Genomic DNA, 18,513 nt, shown 5'->3' with positions numbered 1-18,513 from the left:
CGAATAAACCATGAAGTGTTTTTGTGGAAAGTTCTCCTTCAAAATAAAAGACAGACTTCTCCTTCAAAATAAAATACAGACTTCTCCTAAAGTGAAGCTGCTCCATTGTCCCTTCTGGGCCTCCGTACATGTGTGGTGGTGACTGTGTCTGCAGAGACTCTGTCCTCTCACTGGATTTTACTGTTCTGATTTGTTCTGGTCGACTCGGGACGTTTGTAGGCGGAGCTGGTGTGTTTCCTCCAGCCAATGAGAGCGCAGCAGGTGAGTTTAGGAGTGGATACAATTCAGTGATTTGATTCAAAACGGCGATTGGACGTAGCAGTAAAGAAGAGAAAATATAATGAGAGTGAGGAGAAACACCAAGTGGATAAAGCTCGTTCTAAAAGGAGGGTGAACCTTGTGTTGTCTTTTACCCGTGGACGTGGAGTTGATCTACTTCCTGTTGGACAGGAAGGTGACAAACACCAGCGGTTAGCTTGAGCTAGCAGTGTTAGCTTGCAGTGTAGGTACAAGCAGTAAACGTACACACTATGTCCTGCAGGGGGCGGGGCTTCTGGGGGCGATGGGCCCAGGAGGAGGAGGGGCTCAGTTTGAATGTTGATGTTCGGTTTTAATGCAATGAAGGTTAAAAAGCTGAAGACACACCAGTTTAAACCTAAACTTAAAAATATAACATTTTTAAAGACTTTTAATTATTTCATTAGACCATGTTAGTTTGAGTTAGATGGACTTTATAAGCAGGGCGTGTCTAAACCTCTAAGACTGGGGTTTCCTAACTGTGGCACTGACTGTTGCTACCGTTTTTTTCTGAGCGCCAGCGTTTTTTTTTTCAGTTGTTTCCAATGAGTAGAAAGCGTTTGCAGCAGAAAACGGACGCCTGTGGAAAAAGCGCTCCACCTTTTTCGTGCGGCCACTCCGAGCGCTCAAGTTGAAAATATTTAAACTTTTCAGAAAGGCGCTGTTGACATCACCGGCGCTCTTTTGTAAATGTGTGATATTCCCCTTAGTTATGCCGCCTGAAGATCATGTCTTATAACCACATCCTCCTCGCTCTGTGTCTGATCAGGAAATAAACGATCTCAAATATAAAACATGTAGTAAAAAGTAACGGAGCAGTGTCGGTCATACAGCAGCCGTTGTCAACAAACTGTTGTCATGGAGACAGGACGGACGTGCAGCACTTTTTGTCTCAGCGCACAAACGCTTCATGCAAACGCTCCTGAGCTGCCAGTGTGGACACGGGGCCTTAGTTCACTGTAAGTAAGACAGAGTGCTTCACTTTCCTCTGAAATCGATATGCAAAGTTTTTATTTACAATTTAAAGTACGAACAAAAGAACGTATGTTACGCTGATTTGTAAAGAAAACCACTTGATGTTTTGTTGATGATGTCCTCATCTGAAAATTAAAAAATGTAATCTTTCCAGAAGACGTATTGGTTTGTTTGATATCTGTGTGTCTGTACACATTGAGAGTTTGGTGCAGTGTTTACATTTTAGCCGTTTAGCCTGAACGTCTCGTTGAGGCGACTCGACATGTGCGCACGTGTTTGTGCGTCATCGGCGCTTAGTAGAAACAAGAAAACACCGCTCAGGAGATAATGATGTGCTGTGCCATTTCTTGAGGCAGTTTTCTCTGAAAAGATCAAAGATTCCTCCAAGAGAGGACATACCTCTCATGCACACACAAAGATTACAGCCTGGAGCGTTCACTTTAACCACCTAATGATTTTCCGTATTATCACTTAGTGGTTTGTTCCAACACCAATTATTGTTTCTTATGAAATGTTGTTGCCTTTGGTTTTGTTGGGAGCAAGTTGCGTCCCAAGTTTTTATTCAACATGTCCAGGTCACAACAGAAAGACAGAGTCAAAACTTATCGGCTTTGAAGGAAACACAAAAAAAAGAATCACATCCTCATGATGGTATTCCTCTGACAAATAGGACGAGTTCGGTGTCACTGTGGCCAAATCAAGGAATAGATTTATTAAGGCTTTGGGGGTAACAGATTTCCCTTTTTAATTTGACTCAGCTTGTCACACCTCGTTCATCACTCCTCGTGCATGTTGGGAAATATGAACAGAAGTGAAATGGCAAAAGACGAACGCAGAGGGATAAAAGACGAAGGAGATGAAGGCAGGATAACGTCGAAGACAAAAAGTCAAAGTCAAGGAAATGATGTGAAATAAGGAGGGGAATTAAAACATTAATTTACACTCTTTAGGGGCATCATATATTCTTCAGTTAATCAGATATGGTAATTTACCTGTGAGTCCCACCCTGGTGTTGATCGGGGACGAGAAAAGGACTGAGGTGTCTGCACTGTGTACCTCCCTTTCTCTCTTCTGTTCATCATCTGCAGCCTTCTGTCTGTCTGTCTGTCTGTCTGTCTGTCTGTCTGTCTAAGGGTTCACAGTGATGGTGTGCAATCAGTATGAAGAGAAACAAACAGATTCTTATTAGTCGCCTTTTTTGATAAAGTACTTCAGTGTCTGACCTCTTACATTTACGTCTGTTTTGGAAGAATCAGATGAGACTGAGTTGTGTTTAGTCTGCCAGTACTTAAACCCTCTAACATCTCTCCTACGCCTGCTGAACTTCCTGTTTTTCTGTCCATGCATGTGTACGCTTAGCATGTGCACTCGCAGCTGCAGAAGGAAAGAGGATAAACGAGAGGCACATAGCCTTTTCTCCCGACCTGAAATTCTTATTTAACTGTCTATATATGTGCTGGGCCAGTCTGTGCACAAACAGGAAATAACTTGCTATCTATAAAAGGGCACTTTCTCTATATGGGGCAAACAGCAGGTGCTCAAGCCTCTTTTTTATCGGTGTGCACGAGCCTGGTGTTTATTCTTTGCAAACTACATTTCATATATCCAAATTAAAATCTCTAGAAATATTAAGTAAAAGACGCAAAGGGGTTTGAATACTTTCTCAGTCTTACATCCACCCAGAAAATATTTTCATCATGAAGAGCGAAGAGCAAACTCTGCTACTTCCCTCCAGCAGGAAGTGGAGCAGGACTTTCATTTCCTCCCTTTCCTCGCCGTCACACACGGTCCGCCTCACGTGCGTCCACATACATCAGCCTCTCTTCCATTCCAGGAAATCGCAGCTTTGCATGCACGATCAGCAGGCTCACATGCTCATATCGTCCACTTGCTGCCTGCACGGAGAGCTTATAGATTATTGCCTTTGAACATATTCATCATCTCTAAGCGCCCCCCCCCCCCCCCCCCCCCGCCCCCCCCGCCCCCCCCACGCAGTCTCACGTGCACTCTGCTGATCCTGTCCTCTGTTGTACCCCCGTATCCCTCCTTCCATCGCCCTCAGGGAATCTTGGCATCACCTCGATACTCCTCTTCATTCTGCACTCATTTGTTTTTCTCTCCTCTCTTTTTCAGGCATCCATTTCATCCTCGCTTTCTTGTGGCTGCGTTCTCTATGCAGCTTTCACTCCTTTTTATTCATATTTCTAAATCTAATACAGAACATCCTGATAAGGGTCTACAGCGGATTATGATCCTCTGAGTGCCAGCGGAAAGCTTGCAGCGAGGAGTGTTAAAAACTTCACTGTGGAAATACTCCAGTACAAGTTAAAGACCTGAGTTTAAGTTTCATCAGCAATATTTAAAAACAAACATCTGAACAAAAGTTAACTCAGGACACTTTACAAAAAGCAGGTCCAGACCGTACCCCCTTTATAGTATTTAGAGAGAGCCAACATTAATGCAACTGAGGGAAGCAGCTGGCGGGAGTAGCAAGAAAACACTTTCTTTCAACAGGAAGTAACCACGAGAAGAACGTCACTTATAAACAGTCATCTGCCTCGACTGTGTGGGCTGAGAAAGTGGGAGGGAGAGAGAGAGAACGAGAGAGGCGGACAGAGACAGAGAGACAAGGAGGGAGACGTACACACAGCAACAACATCAGAAAATAAACACACTAAAAATGCCAATTACAGCAGAAATATTTCCAGTAAAAACAACAACAGCTGTAATAGTGATGTAGTTTAAATTTGAATGATAATTAAAAGTATTTCTTTGTCCATCTTTTAGAAATGGTGTGTGTTGGTGTGACAAGCTCAGGAAGGAATCTGAGTTAAGGTACTGATGTGTGGGGCGGCTGTGGCTCAGTTGGTAGAGCGGAAGGTCGGGGGTTCGATCCCCAGCTCATGCAGCAACATGGCCGATGTGTCCTTATGGGTGTGTGTTGCGGGTGTGCCTTGCTCAAGGGTACCGCACAGGGACTAGAGCCGGCAACCCTCCAGTTAATCTAAGTCTCAAGTACTGAAGTACAGACTGAACTACAGCCGCCCCCACTTTTATAACCCTTAACCTGAACTTTGTCTTCAGTGTTTCTATAAAAAACATACGTTATTTAACACACATTAACCTTGAGAGTTAAAACAAAGAAAGGACAACATTAGAAAAGTGTAATACTCCGTCTTAATCCTCGTACAATTTAAAAAAGTTGCGCGTTTAACTTTTTTCTCTTTTCATATTTAAATGTTTTAGGTCAATCAAAAAGGTTTGGAGTCGAATGACGTGGTGAGAAAATGGATATGAAGAAAGGAGAGTGAGACCTGCTGACTGCATAAAAATCATGATGACAACATTTTAAGTTAGTTTTACTTCAAGTCTAAGAAAATGTTGTGTTAACTCAATATTAGATGTTCATGTCACCTCAACTAACTGAAAGTTTTCCAACTTCGAAAAGTGATTCATATCGACTTAAAAATGGCGAGCTCTATTTTCTCTTACCTCGGTGCAGCGCGGGGGTTTCGGGGATATGGATGGAGATGTACCTGTGCAGGGCAGTGAGTCTGAAAATGCTCTTTTGTAATCTGGACTGGCTGGATTTCCTGGTTTTCTTGGTGAGTGAAGATGCCGTGCTCATGATGCCGAGGTCGTCAAAACAATTCACCAGGGGGTTCAGGTCGGTTGAAGTTGTATTCCGATTTTAGAAAAAGAAAAAGGAAATGGAATTTGTAGAGAAAAAAAAAAAGAGAGTAAAAACAAAATGCTTTAAAGTCCGATCAGAGTTGTTTGTTGTTGTCTAGCAGCTGGACGCCGCCATCATGGATCTCGCACTGTCTCGTGAGAGTTGCCTTCACAGTGGCACTGGACTTCCTCAGGGACAGGGGGCGAGGGAGATCAGCCCGTATGAGAGGACGTTTATATTCTGCAGGCGTAGCAAGATAAGTCACATTTAATCTGTACACTTTGTTTTCAAAAAGTAATAATTAGCTCTCAGCTCTGAAACAATTACAGCCAAAGTGCACGTGCACCAATTTCCCTTCAAGCAAAACATAAAATTACTCATGGTGAGCAAATGGAGCAGCGTGTATGTGGTGTGCTGTTTTTCTTTCTCTTAAGTCCACCAGTGAACGACTCGTTGCTGCAAACACATCATTTGCTTTAATCTTATCTAAATTTACTGAGCAGGAACGCCGTTTGACTGAAGCGGTTTAACACCTCTATGCGTGGTCTGAAAGTCTGATGCTCTACCGACTGAGCTACACAGGCTTAGAGAAGCACACCCTCTGGAGATAACGATCGCCCGGACTTAAAATCCACATGTATTTAGTGACTAATAAAGCATTTTATCGAGAGTACCATCAACAATCCAAGAAATACATGTGTTCATTAAATTGGTAGCAGTTACAAGTGAAAGACTGTTCCAATCTCCAATTCAACAAATCTCCAGGTGGGTTCAAAGATCGGTCTCCGAAGGCCACAGGGAAGGAGCACTGTTGACTGATTAAATGACAGTTTTGATACCTGAACAGGGATTTGAACCCTGGACCCTCAGATTAAGGGTCTTATGCTCTACCGACTGAGCTACACAGGCTTAGAGAAGCACACCCTCTGGGGATAACGATCGCCCGGACTCAAAATCCACATGTATTTAGTGAATAATAAAGCATTTTAACGAGAGTACCATCAACAATCCAAGATATACATGTGTTCATTAAGCAGGTAGTTACAAGAGAAAGACTCGTCAAATCTCCAGGTGGGTTCAAAGATCGGTCTCCGAAGGCCACAGGGAAGGAGCACTACTGACTGATTAAATGACAGCTTTGACACCTGAACAGGGATTTGAAATGTATGTGTTCAGTAAACAGGCAGTTACAAGTGAAAGACTGTTCCAATCTCCAATTCAACAAATCTCCAGGTGGGTTCAAGGATCGGTCTGTGAAATCCACAAGGAAGGAGCACTGCTGACTGATTAAATGACAACTTTCACACCTGCACAGGGACTTGAACCCTGGACCCTCAGATTAAGGGTCTTATGCTCTACTGACTGAGCTACACAGGCTTTGAGAAGCTCACCCTCTGGGGATAACGATCGCCCGGACTCAAAATCCACATGTATTTAGTGAATAATAAAGCATTTTAACGAGAGTACCATCAACAATCCAAGATATACATGTGTTCATTAAACAGGTAGTTACAAGAGAAAGACTCGTCAAATCTCCAGGTGGGTTCAAAGATCGGTCTCCGAAGGCCACAGGGAAGGAGCACTGTTGACTAATTAAATGACAGCTTTGACACCTGAACAGGGACTTGAACCCTGGACCCTCAGATTAAAAGTCTGATGCTCTACCGACTGAGCTACACAGGCTTTGAGAGGCACACCTTCTGGAGATAATGATCGCCCGGACTTAAAATCCACATGTATTTAGTGAATAATAAAGCATTTTATCGAGCGTACCATCAACAATCCAAGAAATACATGTGTTCATTAAACAGGTAGTTACAAGTGAAAGACTCTTCAAATCTCCAGGTGGGTTCAAAGATCGGGCTCCGAAGGCCACAGGGAAGGAGCACTGTTGACTGATTAAATGACAGTTTTGACACCTGAACAGGGATTTGAACCCTGGACCCTCAGATTAAGGGTCTTATGCTCTACCGACTGAGCTACACAGGCTTTGAGAAGCACACCCTCTGGGGATAACGATCGCCCGGACTTAAAATCCACATGTATTTAGTGAATAATAAAGTATCTTAGGGATAGTGCCATCAACAATCCAAGAAATACATGTGTTCATTAAATTGGTAGCAGTTACAAGTGAAAGACTGTTCCAATCTCCAATTCAACAAATCTCCAGGTGGGTTCAAAGATCGGTCTGTGAAATCCACAAGGAAGGAGCACTGCTGACTGATTAAATGACAACTTTCACACCTGCACAGGGACTTGAACCCTGGACCCTCAGATTAAGGGTCTTATGCTCTACTGACTGAGCTACACAGGCTTTGAGAAGCACACCCTCTGGGGATAACGATCGCCCGGACTCAAAATCCACATGTATTTAGTGAATAATAAAGCATTTTAACGAGAGTACCATCAACAATCCAAGATATACATGTGTTCATTAAACAGGTAGTTACAAGAGAAAGACTCGTCAAATCTCCAGGTGGGTTCAAAGATCGGTCTACGAAGGCCACAGGGAAGGAGCACTACTGACTGATTAAATGACAGTTTTGACACCTGAACAGGGATTTGAACCCTGGACCCTCAGATTAAGGGTCTTATGCTCTACTGACTGAGCTACACAGGCTTTGAGAAGTACACCCTCTGGAGATAACGATCGCCCGGACTTAAACTCCACATGTATTTAGTGAATAATAAAGTATCTTAGGGATAGTGCCATCAACAATCCAAGAAATACATGTGTTCAGTAAATTGGTAGCAGTTACAAGTGAAAGACTCTTCAAATGTCCAATTCAACAAATCTCCAGGTGGGTTCAAGGATCGGTCTGTGAAATCCACAAGGAAGGAGCACTGTTGACTGATTAAATGACAACTTCCACACCTGAACAGGGATTTGAACCCTGGACCCTCAGATTAAAAGTCTGATGCTCTACCGACTGAGCTACACAGGCTTTGAGAAGCACACCCTCTGGAGATAACGATCGCCCGGACTTAAAATCCACATATATTTAGTGAATAATAAAGCATTTTAACGAGAGTACCATCAACAATCCAAGATATACATGTGTTCATTAAGCAGGTAGTTACAAGAGAAAGACTCGTCAAATCTCCAGTTAGGTTCAAAGATCGGTCTCCGAAGGCCACAGGGAAGGAGCACTGTTGACTGATTAAATTACAGTTTTGACACCTGAACAGGGACTTGAACCCTGGACCCTCAGATTAAAAGTCTGATGCTCTACTGACTGAGCTACACAGGCTTTGAGAGGCACACCCTCTGGAGATAATGATCGCCCGGACTTAAAATCCACATGTATTTAATGAATAATAAGGCATTTTGTTGAGAGTACCATCAACAATCCAAGAAATACATGTGTTCATTAAATTGGTAGCAGTTACAAGTGAAAGACTCGTCAAATCTCCAGGTGGGTTCAAAGATCGGTCTCCGAAGGCCACAGGGAAGGAGCACTGCTGATTGATTAAATTACAGTTTTGACACCTGAACAGGGATTTGAAATGTATGTGTTCAGTAAATTGGTAGCAGTTACAAGTGAAAGACTGTTCCAATCTCCAATTCAACAAATCTCCAGGTGGGTTCAAAAATCGGTCTGTGAAATCCACAAGGAAGGAGCACTGCTGACTGATTAAATGACAACTTTCACACCTGCACAGGGACTTGAACCCTGGACCCTCAGATTAAAAGTCTGATGCTCTACCGACTGAGCTACACAGGCTTCGAGAAGCACACCCTCTGGAGATAATGATCGCCCGGACTTAAAATCCACATGTATTTAGTGAATAATAAAGCATTTTATCGAGCGTACCATCAACAATCCAAGAAATACATGTGTTCATTAAACAGGTAGTTACAAGTGAAAGACTCTTCAAATGTCCAATTCAACAAATCTCCAGGTGGGTTCAAAGATCGGTCTCCGAAGGCCACAGGGAAGGAGCACTGTTGACTAATTAAATGACAGCTTTGACACCTGAACAGGGACTTGAACCCTGGACCCTCAGATTAAAAGTCTGATGCTCTACCGACTGAGCTACACAGGCTTTGAGAAGCACACCCTCTGGAGATAATGATCGCCCGGACTTAAAATCCACATGTATTTAATGAATAATAAGGCATTTTATGGAGAGTACCATCAACAATCCAAGAAATACATGTGTTCAGTAAATTGGTAGCAGTTACAAGTGATGGTCAGAGAGCGTTTGGTGATAGGAGGGCGCACACATGAGGGGAAATTAAACAGCAGCTGCAGAGACACAGGAAGGTGTCATTTACCCAGCAGTGCCATTCCTGCACCAATTTGCCCGCCAGGTTGAAGATGTGGAAAGCGGTCTACCGAGACGCCAGTGAAATCAGCATCTGAGGAATAGGAGAGATTAGGGCATGCTTAAATATGTATGAAATGGAAATGGGTTGTGATTGAGGAGTGGTCTGTGTTCCTGAAATAAGTGTAAAAAAAACTGAGAAGTTTTACTGTTTAGTGTGAAAACTGTAACTGAGAATGAGTACTGTTAAATGGGGCCCCCGTAGGGAGGTTAAATATTGTCATTGCAAATTGTGTACATTTTGAGCCGCTGCTGTAAAAGTTGTCAGCCGTTGGAGGCCCCCTTGTGTCCCCCCTGCCTTGCCTGTTGGTAGGTGCACTGCTGCAGGAATAAACCATTAAAGGCTGATGCAGTGTTTAGAGCAATCGTAAAAAATCCCCGTGCAGAAAAAGTGTCTAAAATTGACCCGCAGTCTGACCAATCGTTGTGCAGCAGCTTCAACTGATGTGGGAGGAGCTTGGCTTGGGGTTAAAGTGTGAAAAGGAGAGAGGGCGCTGCAGCTTTAAGGCTTTGATTATGCACTTCTATGTATGTGTATTTCTCTTCAAGTGTGTATTCATGCACCGGCCACGATGTCATCGTGTGTAACCTGTGTGTATGTGCTTAAAAATGCACGTGTGTGTGTGGATTTGTTGTAGTATGGCGGCTTCACCTCGAGCCTGAACCCAGCGTACAGCTGCGGGGAGGGTCGGCCATTTATGGAGGAATTCTGTAATTTTCAAAGCTGGGGTTTGAGTTTCACTCTTTTTAACAAGCTGGTTTGGGCACCAATAATGGAAAACAGCTGCAGGGAGAGAGAGAGAGAGAGAGAGAGAGAGAGAGAGAGTGAAAAAGAGAGAGAGAGAGAGAGAGATGGAGAGATGGAGAAAGAGAGATGGAGAGACGGCATAACAAACAAAGGATACAAACATCAGCATCCTCCTGGTAATAGAAGATGAGGTCGTCCTGGAGGATCAGATCAAGCAGCATGGCATGAAGGACTATTTGCATATGGTAGCTATGCTCATGGGTCTGCTGTATGCAATTACATTGACTACCTACAGGAAGTGCAGTATACATTTAAAGTCATACAGAAGAACCTATTGAATATCGGTGGAGACCACTGCCCCCTTCAAGGGTCTGAGAAAAAGACTTCTTCCTAAAATTGTGTAGGCACTACATTGAGGTCGGGAGTTTTCTGAAAGCTGCCAATAAATATTTGGACATTGTCTCAGATCTTTTCTGAAGTGTTTGTTGTACCACAGTAAGATCACCTCATTAAATGTGTAAATTATTGATTTTATAAGTTTATTGCATCTGAAGAAAAGAGAAAAGTGACCGATAAATCCAGCAAAAGAAAAACTTTCTTTTGCACATTCTTGGGTGAAAATGTTTTTACCAACAAGCCAGCACAGTATTTGAGGTAAAAACATTTGTAAATGTTTGGATGTGCTGTTTGATCTGATCTGCTATTAAAGGTTGAAGAACTTAAGTTGGTTGGTTTCTATGATAAAACGAATAACCTGTAGAGATGAAACCTTTTTGTAATTATTTGAAAGGAAGTTGAAAGTTTCCACAAAAGCAAAGAGAATCACTACAAATGTTGAAACTAAACTGATTTAAGTTGACTTAAACATAAACATGTATTCAATATAAATTTATGAATTCATGGATTCAACTTTTGATAAAGTATTTTTAATTTTTGATTTCAAGTCAAAATAAATTTAAAGACCATTTTGTCTTCACTAGATAATTTCACAGGAACTGAATTGTGATTTAAAGATTTAAGTACAACTGACTTTATGTCAAGTTTATTTGACTAGAAAATTGTATTTCTTTGGAATTATCACAAATTTATCTCAACTTATCTTTTTAAGTTGAGTTAACTTAACATTTTAAGGCAGCCCGGACACTAACTTTTTAAAGTCATAACAACTACATTTTTTTCACAGTGCAAAGTAAAGTATTAGAGGAATGGACGTGGAGATTGTACACTCGTGCTCAAACATGTAAGATCTGAAGATGTCTGACTCCATGGGGGAGCACTCAATCAAACACAAGTGTGTGCAAACCAAAGTTAGCTTCAGATGTATGAAGACATGTTTACACATTCATTAAAGGCAAATGGCTGCTGCAGCTTTGATTGCTGATTGGATGTTTCTATCCATATAAGACTGAGAAGAAGAATTCAAAGAGAATTCAGAGAATCAATAAGAATCGTCTCAAGCTGTCGGGTTCAGTGTGTGGGAATAAATCAAACATTAAAGCTGGTTGTGTTCATGCCTTTTTAGATTAGAGAGAGGAGGATGATGGTCAGAAGTCCATCGGAAAATCTTCGAGCAAACTATTTTATGTGTGACAATCCTGCTTCAAAGCTTTGAGGATTCTTGTTCACTTTGAGGACTCTGTGGAGCTATTGGCGCAAATTGTATTGGGTCTGGCTTCGGTCTGGGTCTTTACGCACGACAGGTATGAGAATGTTTTTGTTCATCTCTCTGTCATCTTGACTCCGGCAGGATGAGGATGCACAGCACAGCTCTCAGTGCAAAGAGACGAGATGTTGAAGGACAAGAGCAAACTGCAAAGAGCAAGACAACTTTCTGGGAGTTTTTTCATCAGAGCAACATGCTTTGTGTGAATAAGACCCAAAGACTGTAAATATTAGTGGAAGAAGCCTGAGTGGTGTCATCCATCTGTCCCTGCAGGGGGCGCTGGAGTCCCATCGATGGCGGTCTCCATGCTGGAAATGCTGTCTCAGTCTAACTTTCAGTCAACCTAACGACAGGCTGAGAGCTGGAGCTGAGGCGGGTTTTAAACCTCCTGACAAACCGTTACACCGCGCCCACCTGTCAATCAGGTCAGCTACACGCCTTATTGTGAATAACTCTTATCCTTCATCAAATCAAAACTGATGAGTCATCAAAACATTCACCCCCCGTACAGTGTGTGTCCATCGAGACATGAGCTAATCACACCTATTTGGTTTTTTGAACCAGGCTGTAAACATGTTAATCTCTGCTGTAAAAACAGGCTTTTTAGAATGGGTGTGTATGTGACTTCCTGTGCTTCTGCAGCCAGCCTCTAGTGGACACTCCAGGAACTGCAGGATTTTACACTTCAGCTTCATTTTTTAACACCGGAGGATACAACCTGATTAGACCTCGAGACGTAACAGATAGCAATAGATAAATAGAATAGATGTGGTTTGAAACTTAGATTTATAAAAACGATAACAATCATTCTCATCATCATTTTGCAAAACTCATTTCAGTGATAACATGAAGACGTAAACTGCTTAATCTACATTAAACACTTTTAAAAGAGATCAAACAGAGTCGGCTTCAGGTAAACCTACATCCAGAGGGGAAAAGATTTCAACAGGGATGAGATCCACAAACGCAGAGACAGATGCTGGGAGCGTGAGTGAAAATAAAAACAGTAGAGAGAAGCTGTTGTTATGCAACATATCGTGCAAACAGAAATAAGCCCCGGTAAGACGTATAAACACACACAAACACGAGTGATGATACAAATCCCAGAAAGGCCAGAGTGAGGATGTTTATTACACATTTTCTGTCTAAACTTCCTTTACTTATTTATCTCTGTTTCCAATTTACTGTAGGTGTAGGTGTTTAATCCAAGCTTAAACAGATCTGAGTGTCAACAATCACTTAACATTGAAGGTTAAACTAAAACTCTGAAAGGTCACAGAGATGTTCAAGAAAACTCAAAACTGTACATTTGGATTTGTAAGTTTGTTAGACTGCTAAAACATGGACATAGTACAAGTGATGTCACCCAATGGTACTTCAGGGGTTTTTTGAACCCAAATGATGGCGTTCACCATGTTGAAAATGCTGTCTCAACCTCACTTTCGATCAGACAAAGAGGTGTAGCTGAGACAGGCTTTAAGGGTCCAATCAGTGAGATGTGTAGTGCCTGAAATGATAAAGGTATCTTACTATCTGATCATTAAGGAAACATGTTGAAGTGCTGGCTTCTCTGACTACAATGCAGCAGCCAGTATGTCCTCCTTCTAACTTTAGATTCTGCTCCTGAATGCTCTGGATTTGTTTGGACCAGAGAAGGTAGGCGCTTTTAAGGCGACCCCTACACGGCCGTTTTGGACGCCCCTCAGTTTGTCAGATATGAGAGCAGTTATCAGGTCAACAGGTGTTGCAGCGATGGAAGCGGGCAAGAGAAGTGGTTCAGATAGAAGTGATTGTACCCGACCTAAAAAGCCTCTGCATGTTTCTAATAAGCTCCACGAGCAGAAACGTGCTCAAACTAGGATCAATATTGGAGATGCTTTGGAAAAATGGAGAGAGGTTAGAACACAGAAAGGTTTACAGACCCATGCAGAGCTGGATAAACACTGAAGCTTCAGAGTCCACCACATGGTGACCTGAGTGAACATCGACTCTAGAGAGGGGGGGGAGACAGCTCTCTATGATGTTCCCTTTTTTATTCTGCACCAGTAGAGATCAAAATTTCCAAAGACATCCAGACAGAATGTAATGTTCTCTGTGATTACAGGAATCTGTGGTTCAGATTTGACAAACATGCTGAAATCCAGAAGAGGATCACATTCCTGTCAGATAAAAGAGATGTTCTGCTCTCTTTGGGGATGTTTGCTTGAAATATACCAGTAATCAGTAATGACATTTTTCTCCTGGAGAATCAAGGTTACATGAGGCATCCAGGCTGTCACAGCTACTAGAAAATAACCCAAAACGTCGGGAAGTGAGTGAAAGCAGCAGTGATAAGAAAGAGGAAGGAGGCGGAGAGGCCAGACAGAAGATCTGAAAGTCATCATTCTGTAGCTTACATAGAAACTATCTGTGTTTAACTTGACTGAGACTGGGTGGATTGTTCTACCTTACAAGGATACTCTTACATTTTTAAATTCAGCCTTTTCTTTTTCCACATTCTCGGAGACTTCGTGCGGTCGGCCTGTCCAGAGGGAACTCTATGTAAATAAGGCTTCCCATGCAAACTAACCTTGTGCAAATATTGCAAATGAAGGTGGAGGTGGATTTGTCAGCTTGTTCGTTTTGGATGAATGGTTAAGTTCTCAGTAGAGTCTGGACAGCAGCTCTGGAATCCATCATCTCACTTCAAAGGTAGTCCTTAGTTAGGAAAAAAAACGTATTTTCTTTCATTTCTCTCTACCGGGCAAGAAATGCAAGCCTGACCTTTTCCCAAAGAGAAATAACACAGCCATGAGTCGGGGAAATAGAGGCCAAAGCAGGAGCTCAGTAACACTCTTTTGCATGTCTTAGTTTTTCCAGCTTCCTAAATTTGCATTTACAAATCCCTGTGGATTTGGTGTCACTCTCGACAGCAGGCAGAAACACACGCGATGGAAAAGATAAACATGTAGTAAAATTGTGTGAAAAGCAGCAGATAAACCAGGGGGTGGTGGGGGGGGGATTTGTCTCAGCATTTCACTTTAAATCCCCCCCAAAAATAGTGATAACAGCCCAGACTGTTAAAGGAATAAAAATACTCATAAAGAGCCAGAGCAGGAGTTATGTAACTCATCATGCAACTTTAAGGGTGGTCGTGTGGTGTGACACTAACCCCTCCTCTGGAGAAAAACCTGCAAATTCAGAGATAACCATTCGAGGAACTTTTGTTGCACTTCAATACTTCAAGCGTAAACTTTATTTTTTTGGGGTTTAGCATGGCAGGAGAAAGATGCTGATTCACACTGGGATGAAAGGAAGACCAGACTAGCGGGTGAGCCTACCCGCAGAAACGTCTGGGCCGCTGAAAGCGAATGGGCCTTGTATGATCTTAATCAACGTACAGCACATTCGATCAGCTGTGTTAGCGCTAGCCTCCAGGCTAACATTAGCTTCCTTCCTCTGGTCCCGCTTACATCAGAAACATTACAAGAAAAAGTCTCATATAATTTTAAGAAGGGGCGGCTTACATTTTAAAACAGGGTACATCTTACTCAAGGTCACAGTGAGTAGAAAAGTGGTTCTGTGCTTCTGAAGCAAATAAGACATTTAAAAGAAAATATTGTTCTCTGGTTTCCAAATTCAGATCCAGACTCAAACACACACACAGGCACAGGCTTATGTGTGGGCTGCACCATAATTAGGTCTGTTTTGGGCTGATAGAGTAACAGTTACGTGATACACACACACACATGCTTCTGTGATTAAAGACAGAGCCGATGGCAAAGAGAGAGAGCGAGAGAGAGAAAAGCAGACTGTGAGGGAACAGAGAAGCAAAGAGCAATAAACCTTGGCACATCTGGACATGAATCCAGCATTAAAGTCAGGTTTGAGACGACAGAGATGTTGAAAACGTTGAAGTATCATTGTCACCTGTAAGTCCTAAACGATGTCCGGTCAGTGCAAAGACTTAAATACACTCATACAGAACATGTTCACCTACTTCACGCTGGATTATAAAGAAATACTGGACAATTTCATGAAACTTAAAGGAGCAATATGTAACTCTGACACCTAGTGTTTAAAATGGGCACTGCAGTCCAAATTCAAAACATTACAGAAATCTGTCTCCCCCCACCTCTCTAGAGTCGATGCTCACGCAGGTTGAAATGTTGCGGACACTGTAGCTTCAGTGTTTAGCCAGCTCTGCGTCGGTCTGTGAACTTATCTTTTTAAGTTCGGTTAACTTCAAATTGTGAGGCAGCCCGGCGGACACTAACTTTTTTATGTTATAACCACTATTTTTTTTTTTTACAGTTTGATGGAAACATGTCAGGACTCATCTGAAGAAGAGAGACTGGAGGACGATTAGAGTCGACCTGAGCTGCAAAGCATCGACAGGTGTGTTTATATGCAGCTGGAAAAAAGTCAATTTATTGTGATAGTGTGACTAAAACTGGACTTTTATAATGCATGAAAAAACGTTAGTGTGACTTAAATACACACAAACTTAGTGTTACGACTGATGTTGTTACCTGTGCTGTTTGTCCCTTTTCTCCCTCTGTAGTCTGCAGCTCTGCACAGGTGAAGCTACTGATTGCATAATGAGGTGCACATGGCCTCAGTGTTTAACAGCTGAGTTCAGGAGGAGAGAGGCTTCTGGATTTAGGACTTCTGAGTCTCTCAGTCACTGATTGTGTGTTTGTCTTGTTGATTTAGACTCTCAGTAACTACTTCATTATTTTTGTGTCTTATTAAAATCCTTTGTTTTGCTTTGTTAAGGCACAAAAAGCCCAAAAATAAATCTTTAAAAAAAAAAGTGTGGTGTTGTTAGCCTCATAGCGCCCCCTGGTGGTGGGGTGTGACACTTTGATGATAAGCAGAACACAGACAAACAGAAGTCACTTCAAGCAGTAAAATCAGAAGATGAACTGAATTCCAGTCTGTATCGTTGTTTTTCTTCCTTTGTGCCAGTTGTCATGTGTCAGTTAGTGTGAGAACTCTACATGTGCGTGTTTGTGATCCGTCGGCTGCTCCCAGGTTTTAAACTTGATGGAATTAAAACTCACCTTTCCCACTGAGTAATCATCCGAGCGACACCCGACTTCCTCAGAGTTCACATAATCACAAAGGCGTGTGAAATGAACTTCAGCGTGCAGAAACACACACACACACACCCTTTACAAACATGTGTCAGGTGACACTTTTTGTAGAGCTGTGCATCCTCACGACTCAAATTACGATTATCCAGTTTATTCAATTCGATATCACGATGCATTGCTAAAATTGAGGATGCATCGTGATTCGTCGATTCACATATAGGTAATAAGTATATGTTTCTGTGTGTTCATTTTATGAGACCAGATGTTTTTAAGTCACTGTGTTCACTTCTCAGGACGTTGTAGCTCTTAGCTGTCTTGTTGTCTTACTTTTTGAGATTAAGAGTCAAACTTCTCAGAGTGAGGCATGAAGATGACATTTGACGGGAAAAACAACAGGAAGTCCATCTGTTCCCACCGAGACGAATCAGGGAAGAGAATTGGCTGCGGTGTCGTAGTTTGCCCAAAGAGACCAGGGTCGACAGACGACAGCGGCTAATTGGAAAACTAATGAGGTTTAGGAAGCCATGCTGGACGCTGGTGTGTGTGTGTGTGTGTGTGTGTGTGTGTGTGTGTGTGTGTGTGTGTGTGTGTGTGTGTGTGTGTGTGTGTGGACACAGAGAGATATAATATCCAGAAGAAAGGACAGTGAGGGGGTCAGACTTGTCAAGACCACATGCTCATAAAACAAACAGAAAAAAGTCAAACTACAAGAACTACTTACAAAGTGTTACACATTTCACTTCTGATTATTTCATCTCTATTACAATTGTGGTTTTTGAGAAAAATTTAGAGAGACCTGTTCCCCCAGACACAGATCATCCTGCAGGAGAGTCCAACCTGCAGGAGCAGCGTCCCTGAAACTCCTTTTCTACAATTCCACAAATCATTTATCAGACGTTTTCATCCAAAGCGACGTACATCAGAGAGTCAGAACAACACAAGCAAGGAGAGAGAGAGGAGGAAACAACGACAGGAAGTGTAAACAATCAGCTTTGAGTCTGATTGGACACACAGGTGCTGACAGGAAGTGACCAGAGGCAGAGCACAACATCAACAGCTGTTCTTGAGACTTCTAGTTAGTATAGAAAACCATCTTTAAATCGTCTTCATCATGAAGGTGGTTCATAAAGAGCTGGGTCTTTAGCTTTTTCTTAAAGATGCAGAGGGACTCTGCAGATCGAATCGGAAGTTCGTTCCACCACCGGGGGGCGACAGAGGAGAAGAGTCTAGTCAGAGACTTAGGACCCTGTTGTGAAGGTTGGATCAGACGCCTTTCATTGGCAGAGCGTAGTGGGCGGGAGGGAGACTAGACCTGGTCAGAGAGTCTAGGTCAGGAGGAGACGTTTCTGTCGTTGTTTTGTAAGCGAGCAGCAGAGTTTTAAACCTTTGGGAACAGATAACAACAATACATGGTTAGACACTGTGGTTTCCAGCACTTTTCACATGAATACATATGAGGGATATAAAAAGTTAGGGTGTCTTTATATAGAATTTCACACTCTGGCACTTTAACTCTCTCTGAATGTCTCACACACACAAAGAGTTATCAGAGGGCCATCAAAAGTCCTGCAGCCACTCGCCTCTTAAAAGTAAAGATTAAACTACACCAGAAAGAGGATTACAGTGAAGACAAAGAGCAGAACAGAGCGACCAACGAGAAGATGAAGAAGAAGAAGAAGAAGCAGAAGGGGAGAATGAGCAGGAAGAAGGACGCTTAGAAATAGAGAGAAAGAGGAAGAAGAGGACAATA

General features: G+C 42.4%; 7 non-coding genes across 7 annotated transcripts; all 7 read right to left on the bottom strand.

Moving 5' to 3' along the window:
• Window positions 1-5,781: 5,781 nt before the first annotated feature.
• Window positions 5,782-5,854, bottom strand: trnak-cuu (transfer RNA lysine (anticodon CUU)). The gene has a single exon. It is a non-coding gene; the product is annotated as a tRNA-Lys (tRNA).
• Window positions 5,855-6,555: 701 nt separating this feature from the next.
• trnak-uuu (transfer RNA lysine (anticodon UUU)) lies at window positions 6,556-6,628 on the bottom strand. Its single transcript has one exon. It is a non-coding gene; the product is annotated as a tRNA-Lys (tRNA).
• Window positions 6,629-6,861: 233 nt separating this feature from the next.
• On the bottom strand, window positions 6,862-6,934 carry trnak-cuu (transfer RNA lysine (anticodon CUU)). The gene has a single exon. It is a non-coding gene; the product is annotated as a tRNA-Lys (tRNA).
• Window positions 6,935-7,817: 883 nt separating this feature from the next.
• trnak-uuu (transfer RNA lysine (anticodon UUU)) lies at window positions 7,818-7,890 on the bottom strand. The gene has a single exon. It is a non-coding gene; the product is annotated as a tRNA-Lys (tRNA).
• A 233-nt stretch (window positions 7,891-8,123) lies between these two features.
• On the bottom strand, window positions 8,124-8,196 carry trnak-uuu (transfer RNA lysine (anticodon UUU)). The gene has a single exon. It is a non-coding gene; the product is annotated as a tRNA-Lys (tRNA).
• A 401-nt stretch (window positions 8,197-8,597) lies between these two features.
• On the bottom strand, window positions 8,598-8,670 carry trnak-uuu (transfer RNA lysine (anticodon UUU)). The gene has a single exon. It is a non-coding gene; the product is annotated as a tRNA-Lys (tRNA).
• Window positions 8,671-8,919: 249 nt separating this feature from the next.
• Window positions 8,920-8,992, bottom strand: trnak-uuu (transfer RNA lysine (anticodon UUU)). Its single transcript has one exon. It is a non-coding gene; the product is annotated as a tRNA-Lys (tRNA).
• Window positions 8,993-18,513: the final 9,521 nt, after the last annotated feature.

The sequence above is a fragment of the Labrus mixtus genome, chromosome 10 (genome assembly GCF_963584025.1).
Source record: "Labrus mixtus chromosome 10, fLabMix1.1, whole genome shotgun sequence".
Lineage (NCBI taxonomy): Eukaryota > Metazoa > Chordata > Actinopteri > Labriformes > Labridae > Labrus > Labrus mixtus.
The sequence above is the reverse complement of the archived record's forward strand: the minus strand, read 5'-3'. Positions and strand labels throughout refer to the sequence as shown.